Below are 18,362 nucleotides of genomic sequence, written 5' to 3'. Positions count from 1 at the left end.
TTTAAAAAAAAAAAAAAAAAAGTAAAATAAAAGGAATAATATGCTATTAAATCTAAATATACAACGAATAACTGGTCCAATATTTTTCGTTTATTTTTAGCGCTTTGTAACTCAAAAAAAAAAAAAAAAAAAAAGGTGCATCCAAAAACAGGAACCACAGTTCATATTGACCTGTGAGCATAGCGGGTCACTTATACCCATTCATTCATTGTGTGTGTGTGTGTGTGTGTGTGTGTGTGTGTGTGTGTGTGTGTGTGTGTGTGTTTGCCTCTTGCCCTCAGGCCTTGTCTCTGGCCAGCCTGTATTCCCACAGGTCGTTAAATCAGATGCCTTCGGCCTTATGACAGTGACTTTAGAGTAAAATAGACGATATTCTACCCTCGTCTTTCCTGAGACAGACTATAGTTATGTTTTTAGTGTATATAAATGACATAGATAGTAACACTGAAAATGGAAGCTGTCTGAATATGTTTGCTGATGATGCAAAAATATAAAGGAGAATTACTAACAGATCCTTGTAGAGAGCTACAAGATGAATTAAATAAACTTCATGAATGGAGCAATAAATGGCATATCGAATTTAATGTGGACAAGTGTCATGTAATAACGTTTGGTAAAAGTGGAAAAAGACTAGATAGGGATTATAAGTTGGGAAGTTCAACCCCACACATATCGGAAACAGCGAAGGACCTAGGAGTGATTATCAATAACAGACTATCTCCGGCTGACCACATCAGTGAGAAGTTACGGAACATGTGTACCCCCCTTGCTATTATGAGAATAACATTCACATACATAAATGAAGACATGCTGAGAAAGATAATAACATCATTCATCAGACCAACCCTTGAGTATGCATCAGTAATCTGAAATCCTCATTTCAAAAAAACACATAGATAAGATTACAAAAGTACAAAGGGCAGCTACAAGATGGGTACGAAACTTAAGGGATGTAAGCTACGAAGAGAGACTAGAAAAATTGAGTCTACCAACACTACAAGAGAGAGGAAAAGAGGAGACATGATTATGCTATATAAATGCGCCTCAGGGAAAGAGAAAATATACATATATAAGTATGTATCCTATGGAGAAGCATCAGCAAGAGGACACAGGAAAAAACTGCTTAAAAAGAAAGGTGTTAAAGACGTATGGAAATTCAGTTTCCCAAATAGGGCAATATATCAGTGGGATGCACTACCAAATGACACACACACACACACACACACACACACACACACACACACACACACACACACACAAACACAAACACACACACACACACACTAGTTGAGTTTGCACAAAATTGTTAGATGATTGAGAACCTCTTGGTGTTGTTGTTGTTATTCTGATCTTCCTCTTCTTCTTCCTTCCTTCTTTGTTATTATTATTAACCATTTGATCGATTGTTTTGCATCTCCGGGGAAATATTTAATAATAATAATAATAATAATAATAATAATAATGATAATAAAATATTCTTGTTAATATTGTTATTATTAATATTTTTATTATTATTATTATTATTATTATTAATATTATTATTATTACCGTCATCACCTCATCATAATTGTCATTATCATTATCTTGAGGTAGCAATAATACACCAATAAAAGACGTTCTTGAGGTAGCAATAATAAACCAATAAAAGACGTCAGCAGATACAGTGGGTTGGTAAGCATTTGTCTATGTTAAAATTGCTAAGCAGGGAGTTATCACTAATATATTTCACACAGGAATCACCATCACCATTAATACTCAATGGTTCAAGTCCTGGTACCACACAATATCCCGACATCCACCTACGTCCCCAGACCCTTACTTTACAATCGCACCACTGCCTCAGTTAGACCACTCTTGACTCGCAGTTGATCACTTGAGAGTTTGGATACAAGGAAATTGAAAATATATCGACACTGGTGTACTTCGAGAAATGGACTTTAAAATGGAGAAAATTTAATTAGCTTCAACATCATCAAGTACTTGTTGAACAATGTAATGCTTCGACTTAGCACTAAATAAGGCAAGTCCACTTAGACCGTCCACTTGTCACAGTTTCAAAAACTGCATATATTTACAGATAAATTGATCGAAAACATTCTTCACCAAGTACTTGATATTATGTCAAAGTTATTTTCACTCGATATTTTCCCATTTTGAATGAGTTGCACTAATATTAAGAATATTATCTCTGTCGATTTTTTCAACTATAGTTCAAAACTCGCATGTGGCTAGTTAAGAACTCATGGATACAAGTCCTGGCCCAACTAAGAGCAGCTTGAGAAGGGTTTCTTTTCCTTTGTTTTTCCTACTTGCATCGTTTTTTACCGTTGGTTTGGTTGCGTGTTTGTTTTTCTGTCTGTTAACAGGATTACTCAACAAGTTAGCGGATTTTGATGAAATTTTGTGGAAGGGTGGGCCATGTTACGAGGAAGAAATTATTAAAATTTGGGCAGGATCTGGATTCGGAGCATCCCACACAATATCTCCAAAAGTTCTTGGTGAATTTCAATGAAATTTTGTGTTAAGATGGGACATGAACCATGAAAGGAATGATTATATTTTGAGGTGGATCCGGATCCTATAAACATGGATAAAGATCCGGATCCTTTTTTTAACCCTAGATAGGTAATGTGGGGTCTCAGAAACCCCAGTCCTCGAAATTTGATTTTTGAAAATATGAGCATAAGGTCTACAGATCTGTCCGTCTCATTACCTTCCTGCCTAGTGATGCTCTTCATGGGGATGATGGGGTCATAGCTGTATCTGGCTCTGATTTTGCTCTATAGAGCCACTGGGGTATGTTAGATCCCCAGATTACCTATAATGTAACCTAGTTGAGCCCTCTTGTGATTTTTTTTATTTCAATTTGCTGTCTTTCTCCTTTTGTATATAGAAGGTCCCAACATCGGTCTACTGCAGGCCACCCAAGGAATCATGATATTACTTTTCAATTTTGCAAGTTTTAATTTTAAAATTTGCATGCCTAAAATTTAATCATTTTTGTATAAACTTTAAAAAAATATATATTTTTTCAATTAAACTTTATTTTTTCTGGCCCAATTTAAAGATAAGGGGTTGAATTAGTTGTGTATTGAAGCATTTTGAAATATCTCAAACGGAAGTATTTTTTAAATATTTTTTTTCCCTGTGGTCCGTCAGACCCCACGTTACCTAATATGTAACAAAATGAAGATTACCTATCTATAGCAATGGCATTGGCGGAGGTATGCACTTTTTGAGCGCTTTCTAGTTTTTTGTTATGTGTCCGTCTCTGGGCACTGGCTTCACAGCCTGTTCCCAAAGCCCAGTAGTCTTCCTACATACCATGCACTTCCACATGTCATCATTTAGGCGCTAACATCCACCGTCATTACTGAATACATGCTAGGACTGCCTGATATAGGACTGGAGTACTGGTATTAACCGGGGTATTTTACGACATATCTGCTGGTTTTCTGGTAGATCATTAAAGTCTGTTTTATGAAATTCACGTCCTTAAATTGTTCCCTACCACAGTGGGGATTCGAATCTGGATCCAATAGGACTGCAGGTTAACGCTCTGCCGATTTAGCCACCGTCTCCCCATCTGTAATAGTAATAACGACCTAGAATTGTAAAAAGACAGTTGCGTGTCATAGTCTGGGAGATTCTTGTTGCACACTGCAATTTTCGTTTATCACGTAAGCTTGAATGACACTCCCTGTGAGTATATCCATCATTACGCCTTTGCTATCCAATCAGGAGCATAAGGACCTGCTCCAGCTACTCAGTCCTGACATTTCAGGTGAAAGTCGCTAACCCCAGAATAACATGTGAGCAATAAACTTCAACTATCCTTTGGATACAGCCCATACAGGTCACATTTGGTTAGAAAGCTTAACCCACATGACCACGAGGCGCCCAAATGTACGAGTAATATGGTTGCAACCACAAAGTAGTAAATGATTTCCAGTGTTACAGAAAAACATTTGGCAAGTCAGTTAGTGTAGTCACCTGAAGTCAGGACTACCTCGAGTTTGTGGATGAAGGTCGCCAGATATATACTGCAGTACAGTGGAACAAAGCTGTCCCGACCTTGGAAGCATTCATAATCTTTTTCAGTAACGTCTTAGTATCTGGGGGGAGCGAATGACGTGTAAGTCAGCACATCCAACACGTTACTGGGAGAACCAGACATTGATTTTCAGGTAGGTGAGACCGTCAGGCGCTGTTTATTTCCTACTTATTCCTGTTCACCAAGCGATATAACAAGTACCCTGGATGTTAATTCGATTATGCATATTCAGTTTTGGTGGGAAAATGTCTGATTGTTTGCCATGATGATCACTGTGTAATCGACAGGCAGAGAGCTAAGTCTTCTTCCCTCGCACAACACCGCATCATTGTTATTTTGACAACTTCTTCTCGAATCTATATATTTCACGCACACACACACACACACACACACACACACACACGACGCTTAAATAATAAAACAATGTGTAGCCTCTGTTTATCTGTCAGTGTCCAGGTATCGGTCCATATGAGGAGGGATGTAGGATGGGAGTGGCCCGGGTCGGAATGTGGGGAGGGTTAGGGTAAGGAAGCAAATGAAATAGCCATGAAAGATGAAGAAAAATTATTTTATTTTATTTTTTTTATTACTATTCTTTATGAATAAACATAAACTGATTTACAATAGTATTACTGATCGAAGGATCAACAGTAGCATTTCCTTTATAAATATTCATTATATTCTAAAATTCACATTGAAAATACAATCTCTCTCTCTCTCTCTCTCTCTCTCTCTCTCTCTCTCTCTCTCTCTATCACTCGATATTCATGTCTCCCTCATCTAAACCTTCTTCTTCACTGGTGGAATCCCCCTCCCCCCATCCCGTTAATCCGATCCCTCCTCTTCCATAGGCTACTCAGCTATCACTATGAAAACTCACACACACACACACACACACACACACACACACACACACACACGACGCTTAAGTAATAAAACAATATGAAGCCTCTATTTATCTATCAGTGCCCAGCAGGGGCGCACCAAGGAATTTTCTAAGGGGGGGGCCCCATTTGCTAGTTTCCTGAAGTTTACATATAAGTTTTATAGTTCTAAGTTGTATATCTATCTATCTATCTATCTATCTATATATATATATATATATATATATATATATATATATATATATATATATATATATATATATATATATATTCTGATAGAATGATAGATTTTTTGGTAGGTCGTCAGTTATTTAAACTAACGTGTTTGTTGTTAAAAGTAACAAAGAACAAGTCATTCAGTCTCAACCCTATTATGTCCAGATTTCTAATCACGGCACAAAGACGGAGAGAAACAAGGGACACGTGAAGTGGGAAGTCCTTAGGGAGAGGGAAGGAATGTTGAGTAAGGAAATAGAGGTCACAATGGGAAAGGGATTGCCGATCCCAGCTCAGGTGTGTGTGTGTGTGTATGTGTGTGTGTGTGTGTGTGTGTGTGTGTGTGTGTGTGTGTGTGTGTGTGTGTGTGTGTGTGTGCAAATGTTGTGTATATGGGCAAAAAGCTAGGTGAAGAGAGGGGATGGGGATGGATAGGAAGGCAGGAAGGATCCTCTGTCGCTTTTCACCTTCGGGCCCAATTTTCCACCTGCAGTTGTCCAGCATTTATTGACACTCTCGTTTTGATTAACCCAAGTCTCATCTATGTAAATCTCTTGCCGTGGGTTGATTGATTCTCTGTTTTCTTGTATTTTTTTTAGATAAACTGCTCGTGCCCAAGCAATATCACGTCGTTCCATCAGACTTTGTCGTCCTTTATCTGATTTCTTGAAAGTATATCCATTCTTTCTCAGGAGTCTGTGAAGGCTTGCTCTTAATCCCTTAAAATTAATATCCTCCTTTACCTTCGCTAAAATGTGATTCAAATTCGGAACTTCACCTCTCTTATAAAATGATGCGACAATTCTGCAAAGACAAGCCATATCAAACGCGTCCATGCTGTCCACCACGTGCGACATCACAATACAACACAACACAATGTGCGACACAACAACACAACACAACACAACATGCGTCACCACAACACAACGTGCGACACCACAACTGAACACAACACGTGCGACACCACGACACAACACAACGCAACGTGCGACATCACAATACAACACAACACAACGTCCAACACCACACCACAACATAACACAACACAACAGAACGTGCGACACAACAACACAACACAACACAACGTGCAACACCACGACACAACACAACACAACACACGTGCGACATCACAATACAACACAACACAACGTGCGATACCACACCACAACATAACACAACACAACACAACATAACACAACACAACATAACACAACACAACATAACACAACACAACATAACACAACACAACATAACACAACACAACACAACGTTCGACACAACAACACAACACAACACAACTTGCGACACCACAGCACAACACAACACAATGTGCGACATCACAATACAACACAACACAACGTGCGACACCACACCACAACCAGGCTTGGGTTCGAGTACATTTTTCTGTACTCGAGTTCAAGTACAATTACATTACGGTATCACGAATGCAAGTACAAGTACGAGTACTCCGTTTTATAGCTGAACACGAGTCCAAATACGAGTACATTTGTGCTGTACTCGAATCCAAATACGAGTACATTTTAGTGATTTAACGTCAATTGCTTTCAGCAGTTTATTGTGTGTATGTAGGTATATAATATCCAGGCAGCTGTTTTTCGCTCCTTGCAATTAGTACCAAGGTGCTAACATATTAAAAGCAGCTTATTAGGAGTTAGTGGGCGTGGCTGTAATACCACTTGACCTCATTGATTCACCAACCCAGGCCACCTGGCCTCTCCAAGGACACACCATTGTTATTATACCCTCACCACTTTTATATATCATGTTTGTACTCGAAAGTACTCGTAAAATTGTCGAGTACTTTGAGTCCGAGTACAAATACAAGTACAAGTACTATAGAAATTTTAAACCCGAGTACAAGTACGAGTACAAGTACATTATATTGTGTACTTAAGTACAAGTACGAGTCCAAGTACTCGGACCCAAGCCTGACCACAACATAATACAACACAACACAACACAACATAACACAACACAACACAACGTGCGACACCACAGCACAACACAACACAAAGTGCGACACCACAACTAAACACAACACAGCGTGCGACACCACGACACAACACAACACAACACAGCGTATGACATCAATACAACACAGCACAACGTGCGACACCACACCACAACATAACACAACACAACACAACACAACGTGCGACACCACACCACAACATAACACAACACAACACAACACAACGTGCGACACAACACAACACAACACAACACAACGTGCGACACCACAACACAAAACAACACCACACCACACCAACACATAACATGAATGCACCAAGCTATATTGCTTTTAAAGGTATCTATATTTTGATGACATGTATAATAAGCACGTACCTTGTAAGTCCGTTGATGAAATGAGAATATGGATATCCAGCTCTGATTGAACTTACAAATTCTTGATGACAGGCGAATCAAGATTTAAAAAAAAAAAAGTAAAATAAAAGGAATAATATGCTATTAAATCTAAATATACAACGAATAACTGGTCCAATATTTTTCGTTTATTTTTAGCGCTTTATAACAAAAAAAAAAAAAAAAAAAAAGGTGCATCCAAAAACAGGAACCACAGTTCATATTGACCTGTGAGCATAGCGGGTCACTTATACCCATTCATTCATTGTGTGTGTGTGTGTGTGTGTGTGTGTGTGTGTGTGTGTGTGTGTGTGTGTGTGTTTGCCTCTTGCCCTCAGGCCTTGTCCCTGGCCAGCCTGTATTCCCACAGGTCGTTAAATCAGATGCCTTCGGCCTTATGACAGTGACTTTGGAGTAAAATAGACGATATTCTACCCTCGTCTTTCCTGAGACAGACTATAGTTATGTTTTTAGTGTATATAAATGACATAGTAACACTGAAAATGGAAGCTGTCTGAATATGTTTGCTGATGATGCAAAAATATAAAGGAGAATTACTAACAGATCCTTGTAGAGAGCTACAAGATGAATTAAATAAACTTCATGAATGGAGCAATAAATGGCAAATCGAATTTAATGTGGACAAGTGTCATGTAATAACGTTTGGTAAAAGTGGAAAAAGACCAGATAGGGATTATAAGTTGGGAAGTTCAACTCCACACATATCGGAAACAGCGAAGGACCTAGGAGTGATTATCAATAACAGACTATCTCCGGCTGACCACATCAGTGAAAAGTTACGGAACATGTGTACCCTCCTTGCTAATATGAGAATAACATTCACATACATAAATGAAGACATGCTGAGAAAGATAATAACATCATTCATCAGACCAACCCTTGAGTATGCATCAGTAATCTGGAATCCTCATTTCAAAAAAACACATAGATAAGATTACAAAAGTACAAAGGGCAGCTACAAGATGGGTACGAAACTTAAGGGATGTAAGCTACGAAGAGAGACTAGAAAAATTGAGTCTACCAACACTACAAGAGAGAGGAAAAGAGGAGACATGATTATGCTATATAAATGCGCCTCAGGGAAAGAGAAAATATACATATATAAGTATGTATCCTATGGAGAAGCATCAGCAAGAGGACACAGGAAAAAACTGCTTAAAAAGAAAGGTGTTAAAGACGTATGGAAATTCAGTTTCCCAAATAGGGCAAAATATCGGTGGGATGCACTACCAAATGACACACACACACACACACACACACACACACACACACACACACACACACACACAAACACACATACACACTAGTTGAGTTTGCACAAAATTGTTAGATGATTGAGAACCTCTTGGTGTTGTTGTTGTTATTCTGATCTTCCTCTTCTTCTTCCTTTCTTCTTTGTTATTATTATTAACCATTTGATCGATTGTTTTGCATCTCCGGGGAAATATTTAATAATAATAATAATAATAATAATAATAATAATAATAATGATAATAAAATATTCTTGTTAATATTGTTATTATTAATATTTCTATTATTATTATTATTATTATTATTATTATTATTACCGTCATCACCTCATCATAATTGTCATTATCATTATCTTGAGGTAGCAATAATACACCAATAAAAGACGTTCTTGAGGTAGCAATAATAAACCAATAAAAGACGTCAGCAGATACAGTGGGTTGGCAAGCATTTGTCTATGTTAAAATTGCTAAGCAGGGAGTTATCACTAATATATTTCACACAGGAATCACCATCACCATTAATACTGAATGGTTCAAGTCCTGGTACCACACAATATCCCGACATCCACCTACGTCCCCAGACCCTTACTTTACAATCGCACCACTGCCTCAATTAGACCACTCTTGACTCGCAGTTGATCACTTGAGAGTTTGGATACAAGGAAATTGAAAATATATCGACACTGGTGTACTTCGAGAAATGGACTTTAAAATGGAGAAAATTTAATTAGCTTCAACATCATCAAGTACTTGTTGAACAATGTAATGCTTCGACTTAACACTAAATAAGGCAAGTCCACTGAGACCGTCCACTTGTCACAGTTCCAAAAACTGCATATATTTACAGATAAATTGATCGAAAACATTCTTCACCAAGTACTTGATATTATGTCAAAGTTATTTTCACTCGATATTTTCCCATTTTGAATGAGTTGCACTAATATTAAGAATATTATCTCTGTCGATTTTTTCAACTATAGTTCAAAACTCGCATGTGGCTAGTTAAGAACTCATGGATACAAGTCCTGGCCCAACTAAGAGCAGCTTGAGAAGGGTTTCTTTTCCTTTGTTTTTCCTACTTGCATCGTTTTTTACCGTTGGTTTGGTTGCGTGTTTGTTTTTCTGTCTGTTAACAGGATTACTCAACAGGTTAGCGGATTTTGATGAAATTTTGTGGAAGGGTGGGCCATGTTACGAGGAAGAAATTATTAAAATTTCGGCAGGATCTGGATTCGGAGCATCCCACACAATATCTCCAAAAGTTCTTGGTGAATTTTAATGAAATTTTGTGTTAAGATGGGACATGAACCATGAAAGGAATGATTATATTTTGAGGTGGATGCGGATCCTATAAACATGGATAAAGATCCGGATCCTTTTTTTAACCCTAGATAGGTAATGTGGGGTCTCAGAAACCCCAGTCCTCGAAATTTGATTTTTGAAAATATGAGCATAAGGTCTACAGATCTGTCCGTCTCATTACCTTCCTGCCTAGTGATGCTCTTCATGGGGATGATGGGGTCATAGCTGTATCTGGCTCTGATTTTGCTCTATAGAGCCACTGGGGTATGTTAGATCCCCAGATTACCTATAATGTAACCTAGTTGAGCCCTCTTGTGATTTTTTTTATTTCAATTTGCTGTCTTTCTCCTTTTGTATATAGAAGGTCCCAACATCGGTCTACTGCAGGCCACCCAAGGAATCATGATATTACTTTTCAATTTTGCAAGTTTTAATTTTAAAATTTGCATGCCTAAAATTTTATCATTTTTGTATAAACTTTAAAAAAAAATATATATTTTCAATTAAACTTTATTTTTTCTGGCCCAATTTAAAGATAAGGGGTTGAATTAGTTGTGTATTGAAGCATTTTGAAATATCTCAAACGGAAGTATTTTTTAAATATTTTTTTTCCCTGTGGTCCGTCAGACCCCACGTTACCTAATATGTAACAAAATGAAGATTACCTATCTATAGCAATGGCATTGGCGGAGGTATGCACTTTTTGAGCGCTTTCTAGTTTTTTGTTATGTGTCCGTCTCTGGGCACTGGCTTCACAGCCTGTTCCCAAAGCCCAGTAGTCTTCCTACATCCCATGCACTTCCACATGTCATCATTTAGGCGCTAACATCCACCGTCATTACTGAATACATGCTAGGACTGCCTGATATAGGACTGGACTACTGGTATTAACCGGGGTATTTTACGACATATCTGCTGGTTTTCTGGTAGATCATTAAAGTCTGTTTTATGAAATTCACGTCCTTAAATTGTTCCCTACCACAGTGGGGATTCGAATCTGGATCCAATAGGACTGCAGGTTAACGCTCTGCCGATTTAGCCACCGTCTCCCCATCTGTAATAGTAATAACGACCTAGAATTGTAAAAAGACAGTTGCGTGTCATAGTCTGGGAGATTCTTGTTGCACACTGCAATTTTCGTTTATCACGTAAGCTTGAATGACACTCCCTGTGAGTATATCCATCATTACGCCTTTGCTATCCAATCAGGAGCATAAGGACCTGCTCCAGCTACTCAGTCCTGACATTTCAGGTGAAAGTCGCTAACCCCAGAATAACATGTGAGCAATAAACTTCAACTATCCTTTGGATACAGCCCATACAGGTCACATTTGGTTAGAAAGCTTAACCCACATGACCACGAGGCGCCCAAATGTACGAGTAATATGGTTGCAACCACAAAGTAGTAAATGATTTCCAGTGTTACAGAAAAACATTTGGCAAGTCAGTTAGTGTAGTCACCTGAAGTCAGGACTACCTCGAGTTTGTGGATGAAGGTCGCCAGATATATACTGCAGTACAGTGGAACAAAGCTGTCCCGACCTTGGAAGCATTCATAATCTTTTTCAGTAACGTCTTAGTATCTGGGGGGAGCGAATGACGTGTAAGTCAGCACATTCAACACGTTACTGGGAGAACCAGACATTGATTTTCAGGTAGGTGAGACCGTCAGGCGCTGTTTATTTCCTACTTATTCCTGTTCACCAAGCGATATAACAAGTACCCTGGATGTTAACTCGATTATGCATATTCAGTTTTGGTGGGAAAATGTCTGATTGTTTGCCATGATGATCACTGTGCAATCGACAGGCAGAGAGCTAAGTCTTCTTCCCTCGCACGACACCGCATCATTGTTATTTTGACAACTTCTTCTCGAATCTATATATTTCACACACACACACACACACACACACACACACACACACACACACACACACACACACACACACACACACACACACACACACACACACACACACACACACACACACACACACACACACACACACACGACGCTTAAATAATAAAACAATGTGTAGCCTCTATTTATCTCTCAGTGTCCAGGTATCGGTCCATATGAGGAGGGATGTAGGATGGGAGTGGCCCGGGCCGGAATGTGGGGAGGGTTAGGGTAAGGAAGCAAATGAAATAGCCATGAAAGATGAAGAAAAATTATTTTATTTTATTTTTTTTATTACTATTCTTTATGAATAAACATAAACTGATTTACAATAGTATTACTGATCGAAGGATCAACAGTAGCATTTCCTTTATAAATATTCATTATATTCTAAAATTCACATTGAAAATACAATCTCTCTCTCTCTCTCTCTCTCTCTCTCTCTCTCTCTCTCTATCACTCGATATTCATGTCTCCCTCATCTAAACCTTCTTCTTCACTGGTGGAATCCCCCTCCCCCCATCCCGTTAATCCGATCCCTCCTCTTCCATAGGCTACTCAGCTATCACTATGAAAACACACACACACACACACACACACACACACACACACACACACACACACACACACACACACGACGCTTAAGTAATAAAACAATGTGAAGCCTCTATTTATCTATCAGTGCCCAGCAGGGGGCGCACCAAGGAATTTTCTAAGGGGGGCCCCATTTGCTAGTTTCCTGAAGTTTACATATAAGTTTTATAGTTCTAAGTTGTATATATATATATATATATATATATATATATATATATATATATATATATTTATATTTATATTTATATATTTATATTCTGATAGAATGATAGATTTTTTGGTAGGTCGTCAGTTATTTAAACAAACGTGTTTGTTGTTAAAAGTAACAAAGAACAAGTCATTCAGTCTCAACCCTATTATGTCCAGATTTCTAATCACGGCACAAAGACGGAGAGAAACAAGGGACACGTGAAGTGGGAAGTCCTTTGGGAGAGGGAAGGAATGTTGAGTAAAGAAATAGAGGTCACAATGGGAAAGGGATTGCCGATCCCAGCTCAGGTGTGTGTGTGTGTGTGTGTGTGTGTGTGTGTGTGTGTGTGTGTGTGTGTGTGTGTGCAAATGTTGTGTATATGGGCAAAAAGCTAGGTGAAGAGAGGGGATGGGGATGGATAGGAAGGCAGGAAGGATCCTCTGCCACTTTTCACCTTCGGGCCCAATTTTCCACCTGCAGTTGTCCAGCATTTATTGACACTCTCGTTTTGATTAACCCAAGTCTCATCTATGTAAATCTCTTGCCGTGGGTTGATTGATTCTCTGTTTTCTTGTATTTTTCTTAGATAAACTGCTCGTGCCCAAGCAATATCACGTCGTTCCATCAGACTTTCTCGTCCTTTATCTGATTTCTTGAAAGTATATCCATTCTTTCTCAGGAGTCTGTGAAGGCTTGCTCTTAATCCCTTAAAATTAATATCCTCCTTTACCTTCGCTAAAAATGTGATTCAAATTCGGAACTTCACCTCTCTTATAAAATGATGCGACAATTCTGCAAAGACAAGCCATATCAAACGCGTCCATGCTGCCCACCACGTGCGACATCACAATACAACACAACACAATGTGCGACACAACAACACAATACAACACAACATGCGTCACCACAACACAACGTGCGACACCACAACTGAACACAACACGTGCGACACCACGACACAACACAACGCAACGTGCGACATCACAATACAACACAACACAACGTGCAACACCACACCACAACATAACACAACACAACAGAACGTGCGACACAACAACACAACACAACACAACGTGCAACACCACGACACAACACAACACAACACACGTGCGACATCACAATACAACACAACACAACGTGCGATACCACACCACAACATAACACAACACAACACAACATAACACAACACAACATAACACAACACAACATAACACAACACAACACAACGTTCGACACCACAACACAACGTTCGACACAACAACACAACACAACACAACTTGCGACACCACAGCACAACACAACACAATGTGCGACATCACAATACAACACAACACAACGTGCGACACCACACCACAACCAGGCTTGGGTTCGAGTATATTTTTCTGTACTCGAGTTCAAGTACAATTACATTACGGTATCACGAATGCAAGTACAAGTACGAGTACTCCGTTTTATAGCTGAACACGAGTCCAAATACGAGTACATTTGTGCTGTACTCGAATCCAAATACGAGTACATTTTAGTGATTTAACGTCAATTGCTTTCAGCAGTTTATTGTGTGTATGTAGGTATATAATGTCCAGGCAGCTGTTTTTCGCTCCTTGCAATTAGTACCAAGGTGCTAACATATTAAAAGCAGCTTATTAGGAGTTAGTGGGCGTGGCTGTAATACCACTTGACCTCATTGATTCACCAACCCAGGCCACCTGGCCTCTCCAAGGACACACCATTGTTATTATACCCTCACCACTTTTATATATCATGTTTGTACTCGAAAGTACTCGTAAAATTGTCGAGTACTTTGAGTCCGAGTACAAATACAAGTACAAGTACTATAGAAATTTTAAACCCGAGTACAAGTACGAGTACAAGAACATTATATTGTGTACTTAAGTACAAGTACGAGTCCAAGTACTCGGACCCAAGCCTGACCACAACATAATACAACACAACACAACACAACATAACACAACACAACACAACGTGCGACACCACAGCACAACACAACACAAAGTGCGACACCACAACTAAACACAACACAGCGTGCGACACCACGACACAACACAACACAACACAGCGTATGACATGAATACAACACAACACAACGTGCGGCACCACACCACAACATAACACAACACAACACAACACAACACAACGTGCGACACCACACCACAACATAACACAACACAACACAACACAACGTGCGACACAACACAACACAACACAACACAACGTGCGACACCACAACACAAAACAACACCACACCACACCAACACATAACATGAATGCACCAAGCTATATTGCTTTTAAAGGTATCTATATTTTGATGACATGTATAATAAGCACGTACCTTGTAAGTCCGTTGATGAAATGAGAATATGGATATTCAGCTCTGATTGAACTTACAAATTCTTGATGACAGGCGAATCAAGATTTAAAAAAAAAAAAGTAAAATAAAAGGAATAATATGCTATTAAATCTAAATATACAACGAATAACTGGTCCAATATTTTTCGTTTATTTTTAGCGCTTTATAACAAAAAAAAAAAAAAAAGGTGCATCCAAAAACAGGAACCACAGTTCATATTTACCTGTGAGCATAGCGGGTCACTTATACCCATTCATTCATTGTGTGTGTGTGTGTGTGTGTGTGTGTGTGTGTGTGTGTGTGTGTGTGTGTGTGTTTGCCTCTTGCCCTCAGGCCTTGTCCCTGGCCAGCCTGTATTCCCACAGGTCGTTAAATCAGATGCCTTCGGCCTTATGACAGTGACTTTGGAGTAAAATAGACGATATTCTACCCTAGTCTTTCCTGAGACAGACTATAGTTATGTTTTTAGTGTATATAAATGACATAGTAACACTGAAAATGGAAGCTGTCTGAATATGTTTGCTGATGATGCAAAAATATAAAGGAGAATTACTAACAGATCCTTGTAGAGAGCTACAAGATGAATTAAATAAACTTCATGAATGGAGCAATAAATGGCAAATCGAATTTAATGTGGACAAGTGTCATGTAATAACGTTTGGTAAAAGTGGAAAAAGACCAGATAGGGATTATAAGTTGGGAAGTTCAACTCCACACATATCGGAAACAGCGAAGGACCTAGGAGTGATTATCAATAACAGACTATCTCCGGCTGACCACATCAGTGAAAAGTTACGGAACATGTGTACCCTCCTTGCTAATATGAGAATAACATTCACATACATAAATGAAGACATGCTGAGAAAGATAATAACATCATTCATCAGACCAACCCTTGAGTATGCATCAGTAATCTGGAATCCTCATTTCAAAAAACACATAGATAAGATTACAAAAGTACAAAGGGCAGCTACAAGATGGGTACGAAACTTAAGGGATGTAAGCTACGAAGAGAGACTAGAAAAATTGAGTCTACCAACACTACAAGAGAGAGGAAAAGAGGAGACATGATTATGCTATATAAATGCGCCTCAGGGAAAGAGAAAATATACATATATAAGTATGTATCCTATGGAGAAGCATCAGCAAGAGGACACAGGAAAAAACTGCTTAAAAAGAAAGGTGTTAAAGACGTATGGAAATTCAGTTTCCCAAATAGGGCAATATATCAGTGGGATGCACTACCAAATGACACACACACACACACACACACACACACACACACACACACACACACACACACTAGTTGAGTTTGCACAAAATTGTTAGATGATTGAGAACCTCTTGGTGTTGTTGTTGTTATTCTGATCTTCCTCTTCTTCTTCCTTTCTTCTTTGTTATTATTATTAACCATTTGATCGATTGTTTTGCATCTCCGGGGAAATATTTAATAATAATAATAATAATAATAATAATAATGATAATAAAATATTCTTGTTAATATTGTTATTATTAATATTTTTATTATTATTATTATTATTATTATTATTATTATTATTACCGTCATCACCTCATCATAATTGTCATTATCATTATCTTGAGGTAGCAATAATACACCAATAAAAGACGTTCTTGAGGTAGCAATAATAAACCAATAAAAGACGTCAGCAGATACAGTGGGTTGGCAAGCATTTGTCTATGTTAAAATTGCTAAGCAGGGAGTTATCACTAATATATTTCACACAGGAATCACCATCACCATTAATACTGAATGGTTCAAGTCCTGGTACCACACAATATCCCGACATCCACCTACGTCCCCAGACCCTTACTTTACAATCGCACCACTGCCTCAATTAGACCACTCTTGACTCGCAGTTGATCACTTGAGAGTTTGGATACAAGGAAATTGAAAATATATCGACACTGGTGTACTTCGAGAAATGGACTTTAAAATGGAGAAAATTTAATTAGCTTCAACATCATCAAGTACTTGTTGAACAATGTAATGCTTCGACTTAACACTAAATAAGGCAAGTCCACTTAGACCGCCCACTTGTCACAGTTTCAAAAACTGCATATATTTACAGATAAATTGATCGAAAACATTCTTCACCAAGTACTTGATATTATGTCAAAGTTATTTTCACTCGATATTTTCCCATTTTGAATGAGTTGCACTAATATTAAGAATATTATCTCTGTCGATTTTTTCAACTATAGTTCAAAACTCGCATGTGGCTAGTTAAGAACTCATGGATACAAGTCCTGGCCCAACTAAGAGCAGCTTGAGAAGGGTTTCTTTTCCTTTGTTTTTCCTACTTGCATCGTTTTTTACCGTTGGTTTGGTTGCGTGTTTGTTTTTCTGTCTGTTAACAGGATTACTCAACAAGTTAGCGGATTTTGATGAAATTTTGTGGAAGGGTGGGCCATGTTACGAGGAAGAAATTATTAAAATTTGGGCAGGATCTGATTCGGAGCATCCCACACAATATCTCCAAAAGTTCTTGGTGAATTTCAATGAAATTTTGTGTTAAGATGGGACATGAACCATGAAAGGAATGATTATATTTTGAGGTGGATCCGGATCCTATAAACATGGATAAAGATCCGGATCCTTTTTTTAACCCTAGATAGGTAATGTGGGGTCTCAGAAACCCCAGTCCTCGAAATTTGATTTTTGAAAATATGAGCATAAGGTCTACAGATCTGTCCGTCTCATTACCTTCCTGCCTAGTGATGCTCTTTCATGGGGATGATGGGGTCATAGCTGTATCTGGCTCTGATTTTGCTCTATAGAGCCACTGGGGTATGTTAGATCCCCAGATTACCTATAATGTAACCTAGTTGAGCCCTCTTGTGATTTTTTTTATTTCAATTTGCTGTCTTTCTCCTTTTGTATATAGAAGGTCCCAACATCGGTCTACTGCAGGCCACCCAAGGAATCATGATATTACTTTTCAATTTTGCAAGTTTTAATTTTAAAATTTGCATGCCTAAAATTTTATCATTTTTGTATAAACTTTAAAAAAATATATATTTTTTCAATTAAACTTTATTTTTTCTGGCCCAATTTAAAGATAAGGGGTTGAATTAGTTGTGTATTGAAGCATTTTGAAATATCTCAAACGGAAGTATTTTTTAAATATTTTTTTCCCTGTGGTCCGTCAGACCCCACGTTACCTAATATGTAACAAA

The sequence above is a fragment of the Coenobita brevimanus genome, chromosome 84 (genome assembly GCF_032717465.1).
Source record: "Coenobita brevimanus isolate Jiangsu-jjx chromosome 84, ASM3271746v2, whole genome shotgun sequence".
NCBI classification, from domain to species: domain Eukaryota; kingdom Metazoa; phylum Arthropoda; class Malacostraca; order Decapoda; family Coenobitidae; genus Coenobita; species Coenobita brevimanus.
This window is presented reverse-complemented; position numbering follows the sequence as displayed.